The sequence below is a fragment of the Saccopteryx leptura genome, chromosome 3, assembly GCF_036850995.1.
Source record: "Saccopteryx leptura isolate mSacLep1 chromosome 3, mSacLep1_pri_phased_curated, whole genome shotgun sequence".
In the NCBI taxonomy this organism is placed as follows: domain Eukaryota; kingdom Metazoa; phylum Chordata; class Mammalia; order Chiroptera; family Emballonuridae; genus Saccopteryx; species Saccopteryx leptura.
In genome coordinates this window covers 103166372-103188274 of record NC_089505.1, presented here as the reverse complement: position 1 = coordinate 103188274, position 21903 = coordinate 103166372, and the positions used below count along the sequence as shown (strand labels likewise).

At 46.7% G+C, this 21903-nt stretch overlaps 1 protein-coding gene across 2 annotated transcripts in view; it reads left to right on the top strand.

The window, feature by feature from the left end:
• Window positions 1–21903, top strand: part of KDF1 (keratinocyte differentiation factor 1) — a 339326-nt gene that overhangs the window by 302922 nt on the left and 14501 nt on the right. The window lies entirely within an intron of this gene.

Here is a 21903-nt window from a genome sequence, read left to right as displayed (position 1 = left end):
ACGGAGAAGGTGCAGTGGTGTCTTCCTCAAGGTCACATTGCCGGTCAGTCACTGAATCTGGACCACTGGATGGGACTATCTCAGTCATTCATGCCCTCTGGGGGTTCATATACCCAGGTCTCCTCATTATTATTGGGGAAAACCTTAACTGAGACCTTGTCATCCTGGCAAAATGATAGAACAGAGTCCTGCCCATTTCAACCCTGCCATACCCCCTCTAAACATTTGCCCAGATGCCAGAGCCTGCCTCAGTTTTCATCCTTTGAAGGTGCCATTAAAGTTAGGAGGTCTCTGTGATGGCAGGGGCAGAGGCTGGAGGGTCAGTAACTAATTCACCCAGGTTGGGAACTGCAGCCGACCCTGGGCTCTGGGGGACCGGCCAAAAGCATGGCTAGTGTGATTACTGCCCAAGGCTGAAGAGGAGGCAAGTACGGGAGCTGCACTGGCTTGATGTGCACTGGCTTGAACGATGGAGCCTCCCCCTCCACATTCTCTAAGTGCTTTCAGGTACCTTAGATTGAGTGACTGGGATCCGTGGGCAAGACAGCTGGGCTCCTAGGAGGCAGCCCAGAAGGTGCTCAGAGAAGGGGGAGAGGTCCATGACAGGGCCAGGCTCCATGAAAATGAAGGGAAGAAGACTTAGGAGGAGAGGGGAAGGTGTTCAGTGACCAGGGGTGGTGGAGGTTCAGTGGAGGGGACAGACAGGGGCTCAGTAAGGGCAAGAAGAAGTGTTCAGTTACTGTGATGGGTTTAGGGACAGAGGGGAGTTTAGTGGGCACATTGTTATAGAGGAGGCTCACAGAGGGAGAAGGAGAAGGGAAATTCGTGAGGGAGGTAGGGCCTCAGGGAGTCAGAGAAGCTCAATGGGGATGATGGAGGCTCAGGAATTACCAGGTTACCCCCAGCAAGAAGGAATGCCCTGCTTATGGTGTCATCCCTTTGAATGGTCTCCTTTGTGTCATAAAACCTTGTATCTTTTTCTGTGCAGAAGACACCCCCCCACACACACACACACACATCATTGTCATCATCATCATCTCTGTAGAGGGATTGACAGGTGTTTTGCTTGAAGCAAGCAGATACCTGCTCCCAACTTCTGAAGGATGAATAAAGACAACAAGACTAGGACTTACCCCCACCATCAGCCAGATCTGAGTTCAAATCCCACACAGGTCCCATCTGGGTGACCTTGGGAAAGTCATTTCTCTAAATAGAAGAAGATATTTAACCTATTCTTATTGGACAAATAAATATTGCCCTGGCCAGATAGCTTTGTTGGCTAGAGCATCATCCTGAAGCACAAAGGTTGCCAGCCCGGTCAGGGCACATACAGAAGCAGATAAATGTTCCTGTCTCTCTCTCTCTCCCTCCCTCTCTCTCTAAAATCAATAAAAATAAATATTAAAAAGAATGAATGTTCTCTATCTCCTCACAGCATACATGAGAGAGGGGCATCAGCAGCCTTTTCTTCCTGATGAGAAATCAAAGCCCAGAGAAATAAGACTTGCTCAAAGTCACACAGCAGAATTCAAACACAGATCTGACCCCATCCAAAGTCATAGCTCTCTTCCCTATTATTCCCTCTTCCTATCCTGTATGGCATTTTCCACAAATTATATATATATATTTATTATTGTTTAGCTATTTAATAGTCTCTCACCCAAGGCTAGTTTTGTATATCATTAGACTCCCCTAAAATTAAGTAGAGTGGCTCCATAAAGCACTCAAAACACATTTTTTGAAGTAAAAAATAGCACAAGGGTAGATAGAGCTTGTTGAGAATAGAGAGGTCCCCTTCTTCATTTATTCATTTATTTCTTATTTCACTCATTTGACAAATTTGATCATTACCTTCTCTATTGGGCTGGCTGCTGGAGGTACAGCACTGATGAGATTGGACCCTGCCCTCAGGGAGCACACAGTCTAGCAGGGACACAGACATGTGATGGCACTTCAGTGAGGTATCCACTGGGAGAGAAGAAGCAGAGGCAGACACCAAACTCAGTTGAATGGGGATGGGATCAGGAAGCGTTCCCTGCAGATGATGTTTAAGTTGAGGCCTGAAGGATGAATCAGAGCAACCAATACAAAGACAGTCGTGGGATGGAAAAGGAGGACTCAGGAGGGGACCCCAGTGTGCACAGGACCACAGATGAGAGCTGTGGCATCTGCCAGCTTCTTTCCTGGCTTCCTTAATTGTCCGGGGCTCCGCACTCTCAGAAGGAGACTGCGGCCACAGCCAGCCACCTCTTCATGCACAGCCGGCCTGGCAAACACAACATTTGGAATTAGGAAATATATACATTTTTAGATTATAGTGATTTTTTTTGTTTTATTGTTTTTTCTGATCTCTATAAAAGGTATACATTCCTCCTGTAAAAAAGATAGGAAACAGAAAACATTAAAATAAAAAATATAGAGAAGAAAGGCATGTGGGATTAGACTTGAGTTTAGATTGAAGCTCAGTCCTTTCCCAGCTGTGAAACCCTGAGAAAGGCACGTTTTTGCTATGTTCTTCAGGGTCTGAGGAATGGAGCTGCTAACACCTATAGCATCGACAAGGGAGTTGATAGATGCAAGGATTTATCCGAGGTGGCAGAAGCTAGTAATAGCTGCCCTCGGTCTGAGCCAGCCACTGAAAGAGGCAGCCCTAGGGGGACCTGACTCCAGAGCCCTGCTCATTATATACATACCCTCCCCAGGACAGCGGCCAGCAGAGACAGAGCCTTATGGAGGGAGAGTGTGGCTGGTGGCCCAAACTAGGAGCCCCATCAGCCGAGAGTGGGGTTAGGCAGGAGGTCAAGGCCTGCAAAGTCTGTTTCCATCCCAGCCTAGAAGATTCGAGGCCTCCGCTAAGAGATTCAACCCCTCCCTTTTAGTCTCTTCCCCACAACCTGACCTGGCACCCTCTAGGATGTGATATCAGTTTAATAATTTAGCAGATGCAGACAAAGATAGCAGCTCTGAAAATAACCCAGCTAGGCCCAGCCTCCATCTCCTCTTTCCCCAGCAGACTCCCTGTCCTCCCTGCAACGTTTCTGGTTGCTCCCAGACCTGTCAGTGCCCCTGCCCACCCGTGTGCCACCAGTGGGCACCTGACTTGACACCTCCTCCCTTTCCTTTTTCTAGTCCTTCTACTTCTCTGCCCTCCTCCTCACTGCTTCTTTCTTTCAATTCTCATATTAAGAGCAAGCTTAAAAGAATCTTGTGCCTGACTGATAGTGGTGCAGTAGGTCCTAGGTTCGAAACCCTGAGGTCACCAGCTTGAGTGCAGGCTCATCTGGCATGCGCACGGGCTCTCCAGCTTAAGCGTGGGGTCACCAGCTTGAGTGCGGGATCATCGACATGACCCATGGTCGCTGGCATGAGCCCAAAGGTTCCTGGCTTGAAGCCCAAGGTTGATGGCTTAAGCTCAAGGTCACTGGCTAGAGCAGTGGTAGTCAACCTGGTCGCAAACGCCCACTTGTGGGCGTTCCAGCTTTCATGGTGAGTGGTAGTGGAGCAACCAAAATATAAATAAGATAGATTTAACTATAGTAAGTTGTTTTATAAAGATTTATTCTGCCAAACTTAGCAAAAATCCATTATAAAGTACTTGGTAAGTCAGGGGTTGGGGACATTTTTGGCTGAGAGAGCCATGAATGCCACATATTATAAAATGTAATTCCGTGAGAGCCATACAACGACCCATGTACATTATACATTATCCAATAAAAATTTGGTGTTTTCCCAGAGGATAGCTGTGATTGGCTCCAGCCACCCGCAACCATGAACATGAGCAGTAGGAAATGAATGGATTGTAATACATGAGAATGTTTTATATTTTTAACGTTATTATTATTTTTTTTTATTTTTTTTTTATTCACTTTAGAGAGGAGAGGGAGAGACAGAGAGAGAGAGGAGAGACAGAGAGAGAAGGGGGAGGAGGAGCTGGAAGCATCAACTCCCATATGTGCCTTGACCAGGCAAGCCCAGGGTTTCGAACCAGTGACCTCAGCATTTCCAGGTCAACGCTTTATCCACTGCGCCACCACAGGTCAGGCCAATATTATTTTTTTTATTAAAGATTTGTCTGCGAGCCAGATACAGCCATCAAAAGAGCCACATCTGGCTCGTGAGCCATAGGTTCCCAACCCCTGTGGTAAGTAATTATTATATGCTTTAACTTGCTGTAACTCTGCTTTATAAATTTTATAAAGTAAAGTTACTTCTCTACTTTATAAATTACCATTACTGTGGAACCGGTGGGTGGTTAGAAAATTTTACTACTAACAGAGGTACAAAAGTGGGCAGTAGGTATAAAAAGGTTGACTACCTCTGGGCTAGAGCAAGGGGTCACTGGCTCGGCTTGAGCCCCCCTGCAAGGCATATATGAGAAGCAATCAATGACCTAAAGTGATGTAACTCTGAGTTGATGCTTCTTATCTCTCTCCCTTCCTCTCTCTCTCACACAAAACAAAAATAAAAAATAAAATAAAAAAATCTTGTGCTGGAAGTCAGAAGCTTGGGCTTGGGTTTAATTCATCATGTGTACTGAGCAAGTAAGTCCCTTCTCTCTAAGTCTCTGTTTCCACATTTGTAAAATGAGGCCTTGGATTCCTAAGTGTGGCAGGAACAAAATGTTTAAAATGTTTTTTTGTTTTGTTTTTTTTACAGAGGCAGAGATAGACAGGGAAAGACAGACAGGAACGGAGAGAGATGAGAAGCATCAATCATCAGTTTCTCGTTGCGCGTTGCGACTTCTTAGTTGTTCATTGATTGCTTTCTCACATGTGCCTTGACCGTGGGTCCTTCAGCAGACCGAGTAACCCCCTGCAGGAGCCAGCGACCTTGGGTCCAAGCTGGTGAGCTCTTTGCTCAAGCCAGATGAGCCCGCGCTCAAGCTGGCGACCTCGGGGTCTCGAACCTGGGTCCTTCCGCATCCCAGTCCGACGCTCCATCCACTGCGCCACCACCTGGTCAGGCAGGAACAAAATGTTTAGGTGGTGGCAATTACTTGGACAGGGGACCATCTCTCCCAGGAAGGCACAGCTGCAGTGTCAGTGTCATCTCAGCCAGCAGCATCCAATCCATCCTGCTGCTCCATCCCCAGAGCTCATAGGTTCTCTTTGTTTTTTAACTTCCCTTATGAAATTTTGCCCTGGTTATAATTCCTACAATAAAAGCCTGTACATTGGGCCCTGGCCGGTTGGCTCAGTGGTAGAGCGTCGGCCTGGTGTGCAGGAGTCCCAGGTTCGATTCCCGGCCAGGGCACACAGGAGAAGCGCCCATCTGCTTCTCCACCCCTCTCCCTCTCCTTCCTCTCTGTCTCTCTCTTCCCCTCCCGCAGCCAAGGCTCCATTGGAGCAAAGTTGGCCCGGGCACTGAGGATGGCTCCTTGGCCTCTGCCTCAGGCACTGGAATGGCTCTGGTCGCGACAGAGTGACACCCCAGGTGGGCAGAGCATCAACCCCTGGTGGGCGTGCTGGGTGGATCCCGGTCGGGCGCATGCGGGAGTCTGTCTGACTGCCTCCCCATTTCCAGCTTCAGAAAAATACAAAAAAATAAATAAATAAAAAATAAAAAAACAAAACAGAGCAACGCCCCAGATGGGCAGAGCATTGCCCCCTGGTGGTCATGCCGCGTGGATTCCAGTCGGGCGCATGTGGGAGTCTGTCTGCCTCCCCGTTTCCAACTTCAGAAAAAAAAAAAAAAAAAAAGCCTGTGCATGACTTGCGTTCACAATGGATGTAGCAGGTTTCATGTGCTTTGGTGCTTCATCGCTTATTTATTTATTTACTTACTTATTCATTAGAGAGAGGAAAGGAGAGAGCGGGTGAGAGAGGGAGAGAAACATCAATTCATAGTTACTTTTCACTTTAGTTTTACATTGAGCTTCTCATACATACCTTGATTGGGGCTGTGGCAGTATCCCCTTGCTCAAGACGGCGACCCTGGGCTTTTCATGCCAGTGACATTTGGGCTCAAGCTGGCAAGATTTGGGATCATGTGGATGATCCTCCGCTCAAGCCAGCAACCTCACGCTGATGAGCCTGTGCTCGGAGCCAGTGACCTCAGGGTTTCCAGCATTCTGGGTGACACTTTATCCACTGCGCCACTCGGACTCATCACTTCTTTTTATTTTATTTTGTTTTATTGATTGGTTTTAGAGAGAGAAAAGAAAAAGAGAAACATCGATTTGCTGTTCTACTTATTTATGCACTCATTGGTTGATTCTTGTATCTGCCCTGACCAGGGATTGAACCTGCAACCTCGCAACCTTGGCATATAGGGACAATGTCTAACCAACTGAGCTACTCGGCCAAGGCAATCATCACATTACTGACAAACAGAAATTTTATTTCTCTCTGGGAAGATGGGAAGAAGAAAACTCCTTTCCCCTTGATGAGTCTTTGCTCAAATCACCCCACCTTTATGGGTCTCAGTTTTCACATCTCTAAAGTGGCCAGGTGTTGAAGAGTAAGCAGAACAAGGTAAGTCTCCAGGAGCTCTAGATTGTAAGCTCCAAAAGGGTGAGATCACTTCTGTTAGCATGCATTCATTCAACAACAACATCATTAAGCACTTACTATGAACCTGCCAGTATGCAAGGTGCTAGGGGCACAGCAGAAAATAAAAGAAGTATAGTCCCTGTTCCCTGAAAGCTTACATTTCAAAAATCAAAATAATTAAATCCCAATGTATGTGTCATGAAGGAATAAGATACCTGATACTATTTACTTAGTGCTTACTCTGTGCCATGTACTGATCCTATGAGGTGCTATTATTAACATACCACATTTTATTTTATTTTTTATTTATTTATTCATTTTAGAGAGGAGAGAGAGAGGGAGAGAGAGGAGAGAGAGACAGGGGGGAGGAGCTGGAAGCATCAACTCCCATATGTGCCTTGACCAGGCAAGCCCAGGGTTTCGAACCGGCAACCTCAGCATTTCTAGGTCGAAGCTTTATCCACTGCGCCACCACAGGTCAGGCCTAACATACCACATTTTATAGATGAGGAAACTGATGGACAGAATGGTTAAGTAAATATGGCCAAGGTCACATGGTCAAAGAGTGGCCAGCAGAGCTAGGATTCAACACACAGGCAGCCTGCTTCCAGAGCCTGTTTTCAACCATGAAGCTACAGATCAGGGGTCCCCAAACTTTTTACACAGGGGGCCAGTTCACTGTCCCTCAGACTGTTGGAGGGCCAGACTATAAAAAAAATATGAACAAATCCCTGTGCACATTGCACATATCTTATTTTAAAGTAAAAAAACAAAACGGGAACAAATACAATATTTAAAATAAAGAACGAGTAAATTTATTTATTTATTTTTTTTTCTTTTTTTTTTTAATAAATTTTTATTAATGATAATGGGATGACATTAATAAATCAGGGTACATATATTCAAAGAAAACATGTCTAGGTTATTTTGTCATTAAATTATGTTGCATACCCCTCGCCCAAAGTCAGATTGTCCTCCGCCTCCCTCTATCTAGTTCTCTGTGCCCCTCCCCCTCCCCCTAACTCTCTCCCTCCCTCCCTCCCATGTCCTCCCTCCCCCCACCCCTGGTAACCACCACACTCTTGTCCATGTCTCTTAGTCTCGTTTTTATGTTCCACCAATGTATGGAATCATGTAGTTCTTGTTTTTTTCTGATTTACTTATTTCACTCCGTATAATGTTATCAAGATCCCACCATTTTGCTGTAAATTATCTGATGTCATCATTTCTTATGGCTGAGTAGTATTCCATAGTGTATATGTGCCACATCTTCTTTATCCAGTCTTCTATTGAAGGGCTTTTTGGTTGTTTCCATGTCTTGGCCACTGTGAACAGTGCTGCAATGAACATGGGGCTACATGTGTCTTTACGTATCAATGTTTCTGAGGTTTTGGGGTATATACCCAGTAGAGGGATTGCTGGGTCATAAGGTAGTTCTATTTGCAGTTTTTTGAGGAACCACCATACTTTCCTCCATAATGGTTGTACTACTTTACAGTCCCACCAACAGTGGATGAGAGTTCCCTTTTCTCCGCAGCCTCTCCAACATTTGCTATTACCCGTCTTGTTGATAATAGCTAATCTAACAGGGGTGAGGTGGTATCTCATTGTAGTTTTGATTTGCATTTCTCTAATAACTAATGAAGCTGAGCATCTTTTCACATATCTGTTGGCCATTTGTATTTCTTCCTGGGAGAAGTGTCTGTTCATGTCCTCTTCCCATTTTTTTATTGGATTGTTTGTTTGTTTGTTAGAACGAGTAAATTTAAATCAACAAACTGACCAGTATTTCAATGGGAACTATGTTCCTCTCACTGACCACCAATGAAAGAGGTGCCCCTTCTGGAAATGCGGTGGGGGCCGGATAAATGGCCTCAGGGGGCCGCATGTGGCCCACGGGCCGTAGTTTGGGGACCCCTGCTATAGGGCATCCTTAGAAATTATGAACAAAGAATAAACTGGTGGCACAATGGAAAGGGGAGTCCAGGGGATTTCTCCTTTAGAGGTGATATTTAAGCTGACACCTGGAAGATGAGTAGGAGTCAGTCACGTGGAATTGGGAGAGAGATCTCCCAGCAGAAAAAAACAATAATATGTGCAAAGGTCCTGAGGCAGGAAGATCAGGGTGTTCAGTGCCTGGTAAGCCAGCAGGAAAATAGGAAGTGTTGAGGTCAGAGCAGCCTAGCCCTGGAGGCCAGGATGAAGGCTTTCAATTTTACTATAAGTACAGGGGAAGCCTTTGAAAAGTTTAAGTGGGGATCAACATGATCTGATTTGGTTTTTTGGGTTTTTTTTTACAGAGGCAGAGAGAGAGTCAGAGAGAGGGATAGATAGGGACAGACAGACAGGAATGGAGAGAGATGAGAAGCATCAATCATTAGTTTTTCATTGCAACACCTTAGTTCAGGGTTAGGAACCTTTCTGGCTGAGAGAGCCATGAATGCCACATATTTTAAAATGTGAGAGCCATACAATATGTTTAACACTAAATACAAGTAAATTTGTGCATTTTATGTAAGACCAACACTTTTAAAGTACAATAAGTCTCTGAATTCTTTTTAATAACGTTGTTTTGCTGTTGCTAACCAATGATGAATAAAGTACTTCTTACCATTAATGCGACTTCTGGTGCTGCATGGTTTTGCTGATGGCTTTGTAGTCTGGTTGATACGTGGTGAGGTTAAACTTCATGCAGGCATTGAGACTTCCATCCGTTAAACACGATCATAGGTTGGTCTTAACGTTCTTTAGATGTGAGAAAGACTGCTCACATGCATACGTAGAGCCAAACATTGTCAGTACAGCAATACTCACATGCTGCAGCGTGTGGTATGTGATGGGAAGCACGTTCCAAGTTTTGACAATCAACTGGTCCACGGGTTGAAGTTTTTCATTTCTCCCCACTTGTGTTTGCTCACCAACTCTGCTTGCTGTCGTGCAAGTCTTTCCAAATCTTCATTCAATGACTTGAACTTATTCACCCACATGTCTGAGGCCTTCAGGTCAGCAGCATGTAGCTCAAAATCTCTGACAGAGACACTGGGGATGTAACTCAGGTCGGCACTGTCCACTGCATACTGTGTGGATGGGTGATGAACTTAAAAAGACAAGTGCGCTCATGAAATTCTCCAAAGCACACTTTGAATGACTGCAGGAGATTAGATGTGAAGCCCACTAGCTGCTGGAGATCAAGGTGTAGAGCAGGGTCACTTGCTGTGCATGCATCTTTAAACTCTCCCAGTTTTTCAAAGTGTAGTAAATGACCTGTTTCAATGTCAGTGACGAAGAGTTCCAGCTTGTTTGCAAATGCAAACACTGCTTGTTGAAGGGATAAGACTGTATTTCCAATGCCTTGCATTTTCACATTGAGCTTGTTCAGATGTTCAGTCATGTCCACAAGATAGCAGAACTGCAGGAGCCACTCAGTGTTAGCTAACTCAGGATGCTCGATGTTTTTCATTTCAAGAAAAGTTCGGATTTTGCTCAGACAAGCTGCGAAATGGCTGAGCACCTTCCCTCTTGACAACCCACGCACATTGCTGTGCAGAAGCAGACCAGGATAATTATTCCCAACTTCATCCAGCAGTGTTTTAAATTGGTGATCATTTAAAGCTCAGGCAATAATAAAGTTGACCACCTGAATGACCAGCAACATCACCTCACCAAGCTGCTCGCCACACATCTGAGCACAAAGTGCCTCCTGATGTAGGATGCAGTGAAAACTTAGGATGGGTCTCTTTCGTGTTCACAAAGAAGCGCTACGAATCCTGTTTTTCTCCACCATGCATGGAGCACCATCAGTACACACCGAAATAAGTTTATCCATAGGTGGATTTTTTTTCTTTAGCAAACTTAGTGAAAGACTTGAATAAATCCTCCCCTCTTGTTGTCTCTTTCATAGGTGAAACAGCAAGACTTTCCTCACATAGTGTGTCACCGACAGCTACCTTGCAATCACGCTGAACTGGGATAAATGGCTTACATCTGTTGACTCATCCAAAGCGAGAGAAAAGAATGGTGCTGCATTTATGTCCTTCACTTGTGTTGCCTCAATTTGATTTGCCATCATGATGGTACGATCGTGAACAGTTCTTGCCGACAGAGACATGTCTTTTATTCATTTGATTATCTTGTCTTTATCCAAAAAGTCGTCAAAAAGTTCATTGGCAACATAAAGCATGAATGTTTTGGCATACTCCCCATCTGTGAATGGCTTTCTGTTTCTCACAATTGCTAAAGCACCAGCAAAGCTAGCCGAATTCCAGTCACCTTGTTGGGTCCAAACACAGAATTGCTGCTGACTAGCTTGCACTCTGCACAGTAGCTCTTGACATGCTTTCTTCCTGCTGTCCCCTGCTGGATATTTCGATGCAAATGTAGTATAATGTGTGTCAAAGTGCTGCTTTATATTTGACTGTTTCATCAATGCAATTTTATGATTGCATATTAAACACACTGCAGAACCTGCTCTCTCCACAAAGGCAAATTTCTCTGTCCATTCCTGCTGAAAAGTACGATACTCCTCATCTTTTTTTCTTTTAGCCATCTTCTTCGTCCAAAGGGTTTCTGCAATTAGCTAGCTGACTACTTGATTAAAAGGAGAGAAGTTTACTTCCTGACCTCACAACGACCCGTGTACCTTACGCATTATCCAATAAAAATTTGGTGTTGTCCTGGAGGACAAATGTGATTGGCTCCAGCCACCCGCAGCCATGAACATGAGCAGTAGGAAATGAATGGATTGTAATACATGAGAATGTTTTATATTTTTAACATTATTATTTTTTTTATTAAAGATTTGTCTGCGAGCCAGATGCAGCCATCAAAAGAGTCACATCTGGCTCGCAAGCCATAGGTTCCCGACCCCTGCCTTAGTTGTTCATTGATTGCTTTCTCATATGTGCCTTGACCATGGGGCTACAGCAGACCGAGTAACCCCTTGCTCGAGCCAGCGACCTTGGGTTCAAGCTGGTGAGCTTTGCTCAAACCAGATGAGCCCGCGCTCAAGCCAGGGACCTCGGGGTCTCAAACCTGGGTCCTCCACATCCCAGTCCGACGCTCTATCCATTGCGCCACTGCCTGGTCAGGCTAATCTGGTTTGTTTTTAAAATTATTTTTATTTTATTTATCCATTTCAGAGAAGAGAGAAAGAGAGAGAGAGAGAGAGAGAGAGAGAGAGAAGGTGGGGAGGAGCAGGAGGCATCAACTCCCATATGTGCCTTGACCAGGCAAGCCCAGAGTTTCAAACTGGCGACCTCAGCATTCTAGGTCAAGGCTTTATCCACTGCGCCACCACAGGTCAGGCCGATCTGATTTGTTTTTAAAGGAGCATGCTGTTTGCTGTGCTGAGAATCAATTTAAGGGAGCAAGAGGGGAATGAGGGAAACCAATTAGGAGATTACTGCAGTAATCCAGCAGAGAGATGACAGTGCCAGGCCAGGAGTAATAAGAGAGGGATGAATTTGAGTCTTATTTGAAGGTGAATTGAGAGGATTTGTGGCTGGATTAGTGAGGGGTGAGGGAATGCCTTCTGGGTTTGTGGATGGAGCAGCAGAATGGATTGTGGTGTCCTTGACTGAGATGGGAAAGACCCACTACCAAGAAAGGGACAAGGAGAGTGGAGAAATCAAGATCAAGAGGTTTTTTTAAAGCTAAATGATAATTACTCCATTACAAAAATACCGTATTTCCCCATGTATAAGATGCACCTTTTTTCAAAAATTTTAGGGTCTAAAAACTGGGTGCATCTTATACAGTGGTTGTAGATTTTTTAACTTCCATTTCCCTCTTTTTCGCGCTTGTTTTTGTGCTCATTGTTGAAGACAGTGATCTGCCATCAGACACAGATGAGGACAAGCTAATGGATGGGAGTTTTGACAGTGATGAGGAGTTGTGTAAATTTTATGATGAGTAAAACTTGAGTTCAATAACTTTATACATACATTAATTTTTTTTCAAAATTTGTGCCCCCAAATTAAGGTCTGTCTTATACATAGGAGCATCTTATACATGGGGAAATATGGTAAGAATAAAAGGGGTCTACAGTAATAGTCCATTATATCTTCCCATTTTTATTGTTTTTAATTTTAAATTATTGATTTTGAGAGAGAGAGAGAGAGAGAGAGAGAGAGAGACATCGGTTTGTTGTTCCACTTACCTATGCATTCACTGGTTGATTCATTCATGTGCCCTGACAGGAAATCGAACTTGCAGTCTCGCATGGGATGATGCTCTGATCAACTGAGCTACCCAGCCAGGACTTATCTTCCCATTTTTTAGTCCAATAAATATTATACTTTGTAGAGGGTGTACCTTCACATTCAAAGTTGTAAAGCTTATTAGAAATAATTGGTATTAACATAGAATTCAGATAATATGGTTTGTCTTACAGTGCACTGGAAAATGAAGTTTTCACTTGTAAAATTCTGTCATTATGTATCAGTCTAATGAGAAAGACAAAACTCAATAAAACTAGTAGAGAGAGAGAGAAATATATATTTTTGGTAAAAGTCTACACACATAGGGTATAAACTTTTGGAAATAATGTTATCTTGGACGCCTGTTCCAGAACTGTTTTCTGCTTTTATTTATTTATTTATTTTTACAGGGACAGAGAGAGAGTCAGAAAGAGGGATAGATAGGGACAGACAGACAGGAACGAAGAGAGATGAGAAGCATCAATCATTAGTTTTTCGTTGTGACACCTTAGTTGTTCATTGATTGCTTTCTCATATGTGCCTTGACCGTGGGCCTTCAGCCGACCAAGTAACCCCTTGCTGGAGTCAGCGACCTTGGGTCCAAGCTGGTGAGCTTTGCTCAAGCCAGATGAGCCCACACTCAAGCTGGCGACCTCAGGGTCTCGAACCTGGGTCCTTCTACATCCCAGTCCGACGCTCTATCCACTGTGCCACCACCTGGTCAGGCTGTTTTCTGCTTTTACTCTGTACTCAATACTCTGCTCAAAGAGTACTTCTACTCTGTTCTCAATACTCTGCTCAAAGAGTACTTCAATTCTAGTCATCAAATGTGTGTTGTTTTTTTCCACACCAACCAATTTTTTGACACCAGCGGGGTGTCCTGCAATTCAATTCAATTCTGAGAGTACCGAGAGTTAGTGCAGACCACAGAGAATAAGGGCTTAGTCACAAAAGACTGCCCCCCATTTCAGATGCCAATCGCAAGTAGTAGGTCCCCAGTTTATCCACAACTTCTCTCCCATTTGGCTACAAATCAGAGGTTCCCACAACCTTCTCCTTGGATTCAGTCATTTGCCGGAACAGCTCACAGAACTCAGGGAGCTGTTCCGGTAGAATACACATCTACCAGAGTATTCTATAATAAAGGATATGATAAAGGAGACAGATGGGTGGCCAGATGAAGAGATACATAGGGCAAGGTCTAGAAGTGTCTTGAGTGTAGGAGTTCTGTCTCCATGGAATTGGAGGGTGCCATACTCCCAGCTAGAGGGTGTATTCACCAGAAGCTCTCTGAACTCTGTTCTTTTGGGATTTCTATGGCAGCTTCATTACACAGGTATGACTGATTATTAACTCAATCTCCAGCCCCCTCACCCCTTCCCAGACAATGAGGGTGAGGGTGGCTGGGGCTGAAAAGCTCCAAGCTTCTAAACACAGCTTGGTCTTTCTGGTGACCAGCCACCATCCTGCAGCTATCCAGGTGCCCACCAAGAGTCACTTCATTAGAACAAAAGGCACTTCTATGACCCAAGAAATTTCAAAGAGTTAAGAGCTCTGATTTAGGAACTGGTGGCAGACAGCAATACAGGCAGGCACACCTCATTTTATTGTGCTTCGTTTTACTGCCCTTCGCAGATACTGCAGTTTTTACAAATTGAAGGCAAGACCTTCCACCAGCAAAGATTATGACTTGTTTTATTGCTACACTCACTTTATTGTGGTGGTCTGGAACTGAATCACTGTATCTCTGAGACATGCCTGTATAGACATTTACTGTTATTTCACAACACCCAAGTTGGATGTCCATGATAAGTAGGCAGGTGTATAGGTGCTTCTGGAAGTTGGCACTAGAGAATCAGGGCTGAAGACTTGCATTTTGGAAGTCATCTTCATGTAGATGGTTTTTAAAGCCATGGGACAGGATAAATAGCCTCAGGAGAAAGTGTTGATGGAGAAGTGAAGTGGACAAAAGCCCGAGGCAGCACATTTAGAAGTCAGGATGATGAGGAGGAACCAGAAAGGAGCCTGAGCAGGAGTGGTGGCAATAGAGAAAACAAGAAAGTGGCTGAATAATAAACTGAAAGTAAAGAAGCAACTGTGGCAAGTATAGACCACTTTTCTGTGAAGTTTTGTTTTGAAAAGAAGCAGAGGCCTTGGCAGGTTGGCTCAGTGGTAGAACATTAGCCCTGGGTGTGGATGTCCTGGGTTTGATTCTCGGTCAGGGCACACAGAAGAAGCAACTATCTAATTCTCCACCCTTCCCCTCCTCCCCCCCTCTTTCCTCCCACAGCCATGGCTCGATTGGTTCAAGTGCATCGGCCTCAGGTGCTGAGGATGGCTCTCTGGAGCCTCTACCTCAGGTGCTAAAAATAACTTCGTTGCGAGCATGAGCCCAGATGGGCAGAGCATCAGCCCCAGATGGGTGATGCTGGGTGGATCCCGGTTGGGGCAGATAAAGGAGTCTGTCTCTCTCTACCCTCCTCTCATTTGGAAAAGAAGAAAAAAAAATGTTTTTAATAAAATGAGTAAGGATCAGGTTATGTAATGGATAGAGCTTGGCTCATGGCAGACACACAATAAATCTGCATTGAATAATTTAATGACCATCTGGCTCTGGATCAGGTCCCGCTCACTCATGATGGAGCTCCAGCTCTGGCTGGCTGCCATTCTCCTCACCACCACTGGGAGCTGGTAGAGTTCTGGGGACCCTCCCCCAGGCTCTCTGCCTAGGCCTGAAGCCTCCATGCCCCAGAGAGGCTGCTGGGCTGGTCTCAGCTGCTCAGCTGCAGGATGCTGAGGACAAGGATTTTACTAAGGGACAGATCCCAAGGGCCAAGGGCCAGAGAGATGCGGAGGTATGGCTCTGGGACTGAAAAGTGCCCGAGACTTCTAGGGAACGCAGTGGGAGGCATTTCCCCAACCTTAGATGGGGAGGGGTAGCAGTTCAGGCTCCCCAATTCCGGAGACAAATGGATCAAGGCCCTGGGTTCAAGGAGACAAGCAGCATCTGGAAGACTTGACCTCACATCAGTGGCTCCCAAATCACCAATGAGTGTATGTACCAAGCATGGACTGGCACTGAATGGCACAGTTTCTCATCTGATGGGGTCATGCTGGCCAGTTGACCAGAGAGAGCTGATGACCAAACTAAATAAAACCTGTTCGTGTCTGGTTCTGTAACAACTTTGGGCCTTAGATCAACTCTAGGGGCTGTCATGGATTAGAGAGCTCAACAATAATGAATACTAGATTTCCCATAGGCCAGGTGGAATGAGTGCATTTAAAGAGTAAACAGCCTTAAAAAAAATTTTTTTTAAGTAAATAGCCTAGCCTGACCAAGCAGTAGTGCAGAGGACAGAGTGTCAGCTTGGGACGCTGAGGACCCAGGTTCAAAACCCTGAGGTCACTGGCTTGAGCAGGGCTCATCCAGCTTGAGCACAGGGTTGCTGCCTTCAGCATGGGATCACAGACATGACTCCATGGTTTCTGGCTTGAGCCCAAAGGTCACTGGCTTGAAGCCCAAGGTCGTTGGCTTGAGCAAGGGGTCACTCGCTCTGCTATAGCCCCTGGCCAAGACACTTATGAGAAGCAATCAATGAACAACAAAGGTGCCGCAATGAAGAACTGATGCTTCTTTCTCATCTCTCTCTGTTCCTGTCTGTCTGTCTCTCTCTCTCTCACTAAATTTTAAAAAAAGTAAATAGCCTATTTCTTGCCTACCTGAACGTGTGCACCCACCTGTACTCATACACACTATACCTGCTTTTGCCTTTTTTCTCCCTTCTTTTACTGACTCTCTAGGTCTGTCTCCACCTCCCTCTAGAGATTTTTCTTTCTGCCTTTCCCTCACCCCAGCCTCTCTCCCCAACTTACCCCCGTACCCCCAGTATCTCTGGTGCTGGCTTCCAGCACACTCTGGTCCCAAGGAAAAGAGGCATTTGCTGTGAGTGTCAAACGCCAGGGTCACCCTGCTCTCTCCAGTATCTGAGACCTGGACTCAGCAGCCGCTCCCACCACCACCTCCAGAAAGGCCAGGAGGAAAGAAGAGCAGAGCTCTGGCTGGGGTCAGATGTAGGTCTGCTTTTACCTACAGAAGGGAGGCCAGAGCTCAGCTGCCTCACATATTCTGAGCTCCTGGGCTGGTGGCTCCACAGGGTACTAGGGACCCTGGGCACTAGCCTAGAAGTGTGAAACAAACTCAAGGTCGCTGACGCTGAGCTGGGCCAGGCTCTAGGCTCCCGCCTATCCTCCTATCCTCTCCCTGAGCCCCTAGGACTCACCCTGACCCCCTCTCACTTTTCCCCCCTTGATAGGGAACCTGGCCCAGACCTAGCCAGAGGGGCCCCATGCTCTCCCCTGGCCCTGACTTCTGACCTCCACACAGTTCCCCTCCATCTTTCATCCCTCAGACCTATGTTCCCCCCTACCCCAGATGGGGGGCCCGCAGGGCTGGACTCCACAGCTGGGCCTAAGGACAAGACTGCATTCTCTGTTTAGACTAGGGGCTCCACATCTGGGTCTGCCCATCCCCAGTCCATGTCATCAGCTCCATTTGTCTCCTCACAGGGCTCTGCCTTCCTTAGGCAGGTGACCCAAATCCAGGACAGGGAGGGACAGCCCACAGCAGCTCCTCCCACTTCCACACTAGCCTCTAGGGTCATCCCTGCCAGTTCAGGAGAGAACCCTCCCATGCCCCACCTTCCCTATGATTTTGGCAAGAACTGAACAGGATGAAAGGAATCCCAGTACTGAGGAGAGGATGGATCTGGGTCAGGTGACTCCCTCCCTCTCAGCCTGTTTGCTCATCCATTAAGTGGGAAGGATAATATCTATAGGTGGTCTTCCCAGAGTCCCCTGCAGGTCTGCTTTCACCTGTCCACTGCTGGGGCAGAAGGCTGCTGTCCCAGGCTGTCCTCAGCCTGCTCCAGCCCCCCCTCCCCGGTCTGATCAACTCTTTATTCTTCTAGCATTCCTGCCTTGGGAAGTACTCTTGGAACCCCTTCTCTGAGACATTGAAAGGCCCTGAACAACCTCTCACTGCAGCACTAAGATGTCACCTCACACTGTGTTGGCATCTCTGGGTAGGGTGTACCCCCCCCACACACACACACTGTGAGCTCCCCAAGGCCACATGTCGAGAGAGTCTTATTTCTCTTCATGTCTGGTGCACTCAGCCGAAGGCAAGGCACAGCATCGAGGCTCAGCAATCCCTGTTTAGTGAGAGAACAGCCCAGGGCTTTTCTGGTTCTCCACCATCATTACTACCCCTCTGGTCCCCATCCTCACCCCACCCACCCCAGACTCACCAGGCCTGGAACCGTGTCTCCGCTGCTCCTGGCTCTCCTAAGCCCACTGTCCTCCTCAGGGTCTCACGTGGGAGGTCCAGGGGCAGGACACTGTACCACCACCCCATGACCTCTGGCAAATCCCGCCCTTTTCCCTTCTACCCTTGAATTTCACCCATTTCCTCAGGCCACAAAAGATGGGAGGGAGTGCTAAACTGTTACGTTGGTAGCCTCCAATGAAGCCAGCCTCCAGATATCTGCACCCTGTGTGTCACCTCCCATGTTGACTCTGGGCTTGGTTATATGACTTGCTTTGGTCAGTGGGACGTCAAGAAGCATGAAGGAAGGCTAGACTTAACAGGCACTCACACACTGAGTCTTGTCCTCCTGGAAGCTAGCTGCCACGCTGTAAAGGAGGTCGGCTAGACTTCTGAATGATGAGAGGCCAGATGAAGAGAGGTCCCAGGGGCGGAGAAGCCATCGTGGTAATCCAGGCCCAGCTGCCCCCAGTTAAATGCAACCACGTAAGTGATCACCAGGCAAAACCAGAACTGACCAGCTGACCCTAGGTGAACCACAGAATTTTTAGAAATAATGTATCATTGCTGTTTTAAGCCAGTAAGTTTGGCCATGGCTGGTTGGCTCAGTGGTAGAGCATCAGCCTGGCATGTGGATGTTCCGGGTTTGATTCTAGTCAGGGCACACAGGAACTGACTGCTTCTCCCCCAACTTTCACTTCTCCCCCCATCAACAGCCATAATTCAGTTGGAGTGAGTTGGCCCAGGGCCCTGAGATGGCTCCATGGCCTCCGCCTCAGGAGCAAAGAAGAGCTTGGTCGCTGAGCAACAGAGCAACGCCCCAAATGGGCAGAACATCGCCCCCTAGTGGGCTTGCTGGGTTGATTCCGGTCAGGCGCTTGCAGAAATCTGTCTCTTCCTGCTCTCACTGAATGAAAAAAAAGAGCCACTAAGTTTGGGGGTAGTTTATGTCTCAGCAATAGGTAACTTAAACAAGAGTCCTCCTCTCCCTTTTCCTCCACATGCAGTCCTGGGGGAGCCACCTCCAGAACAGATCATGTGTCTAGCCGCTTCCCACCATATCCCCAGGCACCACCCTTGTTTGGGCCACTGTCCTCTGGACTGCATGATTGCCACAGCCCCTCACTGACTCCCTGCTCCAGGCTTACTCTCCTGCAGTTACCATACGGTGACCAGAGTGAAGCTTTGGGGGCTTGGTTTGATCAAGCCATCCCCCTGCTCAAGACCTTCCACTAAGTTCTGATATCACTTGGGTTAAAAGACAGACTTGCCTGACCAGGTGGTGGTGCAGTGGGATGCGGAAGGACCCAGGTTCGAGACCCCAAGGTCGCCAGCTTGAGGGCAGGCTCATCTGGTTTGAGCAAAGCTCACCAGCTTGGACCCAAGGTCACTGGCTTGAGCAAGGGGTCACTCAGTCTGCTGAAGGCCCCACGGTCAAGGCACATATGAGAAAGCAATCAATAGAAAGCAATCAATGAACAATTAAGGGGTCGCAATGAAAAACTGATGATTGATGCTTCTCATCTCTCTCCATTCCTGTCTGTCTGTTCCTATCTATCCCTCTCTCTGTATCTGTAAAAAAAAAAAAAGATTTTACTGATGTGGAAACTAAAGCCCAGAGAGGCTGAACCACTTGCCCCAATTCACACAGCCACTAGGTGGTTAAGGCAGAATTTGAACTGTTCTCAATATCACACAGAGCATGGTGAAAAAGTAGAGGTCTACCTCCTCCAGAGCCCTCCACTTATTCACTATGTGACCTCAGCTTTTAAAGCCATTCCCCTGTGGGCCTCATTTCCTCAACAGCAGGAGTCTGATGAAGGTTCTTTAGGCACAAAGACTGTAAAAAATACTACTAGAGTTTAGAACCAACTCCAGGACCAAGCAGCAGTCCCTGCCTCACCCTGGTACAGGATGGTACCTTACCCTAAAGCGCCCTCCAGGCTCAGTAACTGGGTGCCGCACTAGCTAAAGGCAGGGAGCCCCCACCGTACAGCCCAACCCAGAGTTCCAGAAGCCTCTGCAGCCCATCTCCTTAGAATTCTGGGGCTACAGCTGCACCTTTATTCACATCATTGGCCAAGCCCAGATCGCAGCTCACCTTTCCCTCACTCCCCAGGGTAACTCCTGGGCCCCCCTGGTTCTCTTCAGCTTCCAGGGCACACCATCCTTCATCCGCAAAGGAGAGGGGACAGGCACCTCTGAGTGGTCATTGGTCCACTGTCTGATCTGTACAGACAGACCTGACCAATCAGAGGAGCAGAGACAGCCTCAATTCCCACATTCCAATTCTGCCCATCCTCCACCATTCTGTTCCCTTTCACAGTGTCATAGGTTTCCTTTCCACTGAATCCATTCCATTTATTCCATTCCAAACTCCAGGGTATTCTAGCTGGGAAAAGGGGTATATAGTAAGTAGACTGGAGCTGATTACAGAAGGGAATTCTTGAGGGGAGAATCCCCCATTCTGTTGAGCCTGGGGCAATCTCTAGGACCCGGTTTCTGGGGTACCTACAGGAATCACTGCAAAGAGTTCAGGCTCTGAGCAGAATGGACTTGGGCTCAGCTCTGGGCTCTGCCACTCATTTGTTGTGTCATCTGGGGCAAGTGGCTTAAATTTCTGAGCCTTTGTTTTCTTAGATATACAATGGGGATTTGTGATCTACTCACTGAGTTGTTGTGAGGATCAAATGGAACTAGGCACATAATTTACCTAACACATAGTAGGTGGTTATGGTCAGTAGTAGTAATTTGTTCTCCTGCTGATTCTCAGAGGCGGTGGTCTTACCTCAGAGTACTGGTCCAGAATGGCCCCAGTAGGGATTGGGCAGGAATAAAGGGTTTAAAGAAAATAGCTATCATCTATTTAGCACTTACCATGTTGTAATCACCACATGAAACTGTTACTACTACGTTCACTTTATAAACAATGTATCTGAGGCACAGAGAAGTTCAGTAAGTTAGCCCAAGTCACTCAGCTAGTAAATGGCAGAGTTGGGGCACAGATTTGGGTCCTCAGACTCCAGAGTTCACACTGTGAACCACTGTACATCCTACTTCACATTAAACCCATTTTTTTGTATGAGAAATACTGAGGTTCAAAGAGTAAATTCACACTGCAATTGAACAGGGGTGCCCCTAGAACTCCAACTCTGATCCTAAGACTCAAGTTCTGGCCTTTATGCTGTTGTGTGCTGCCCCCTAGTGCCCCCTGTTGGAGAAGCACACCAGAAGGCAAGCAGCAGATACACCTGGATCCATATTCCCCTGACCAGCTGCTCCTCCAGACACCCAAAGCTGCATGTCTTATAGGTACTGAATATCACTCTGAATGTCACCCATATATACAATCACGGTATTTCTTGGCTATGTCACAAATCCTCCAACTCAATGGGTCTAACACCAAGTTTGTACTCTTACACCTCAACTTTGTCCTCTTCAGTCATCTCCATTCATCCAGTAGCACAAACCAGAAACCTAGCCATCCTTGGTACCTCCGTCTTCCCACCACCGTCTGTCACCAGCCCAGGAGTCTGCATGGTAGCCGAGTAAGAAGACCAGAAAAGTAAACATTGAACACAGCAGAACAACAGTGGTAGAAGCAGAGGACAACGTCCCCCGTCATGGCCAAGAGGCAAAGCTGAGCTTGGGTGGTTCTGGTTAGAGAGGTGGGCCTTTCTGCTTAGGAAGAAGCCCAAATGCAGCTAAGGCCGGGAGTGGGGCACTGTACTGGGGGCCAAAAGGGCTGGATTCCCACCCAGATCCACCACTCTGTCACAGTAGGGCCCTGGGACCTTGATTAGCTGGTTTCCCCATCTGTAAGATGAATATGACAATGCCCACCTGGGGCTATTTCAAGGATCAAATTAAAAAGTATTCACTTTGTGAACTG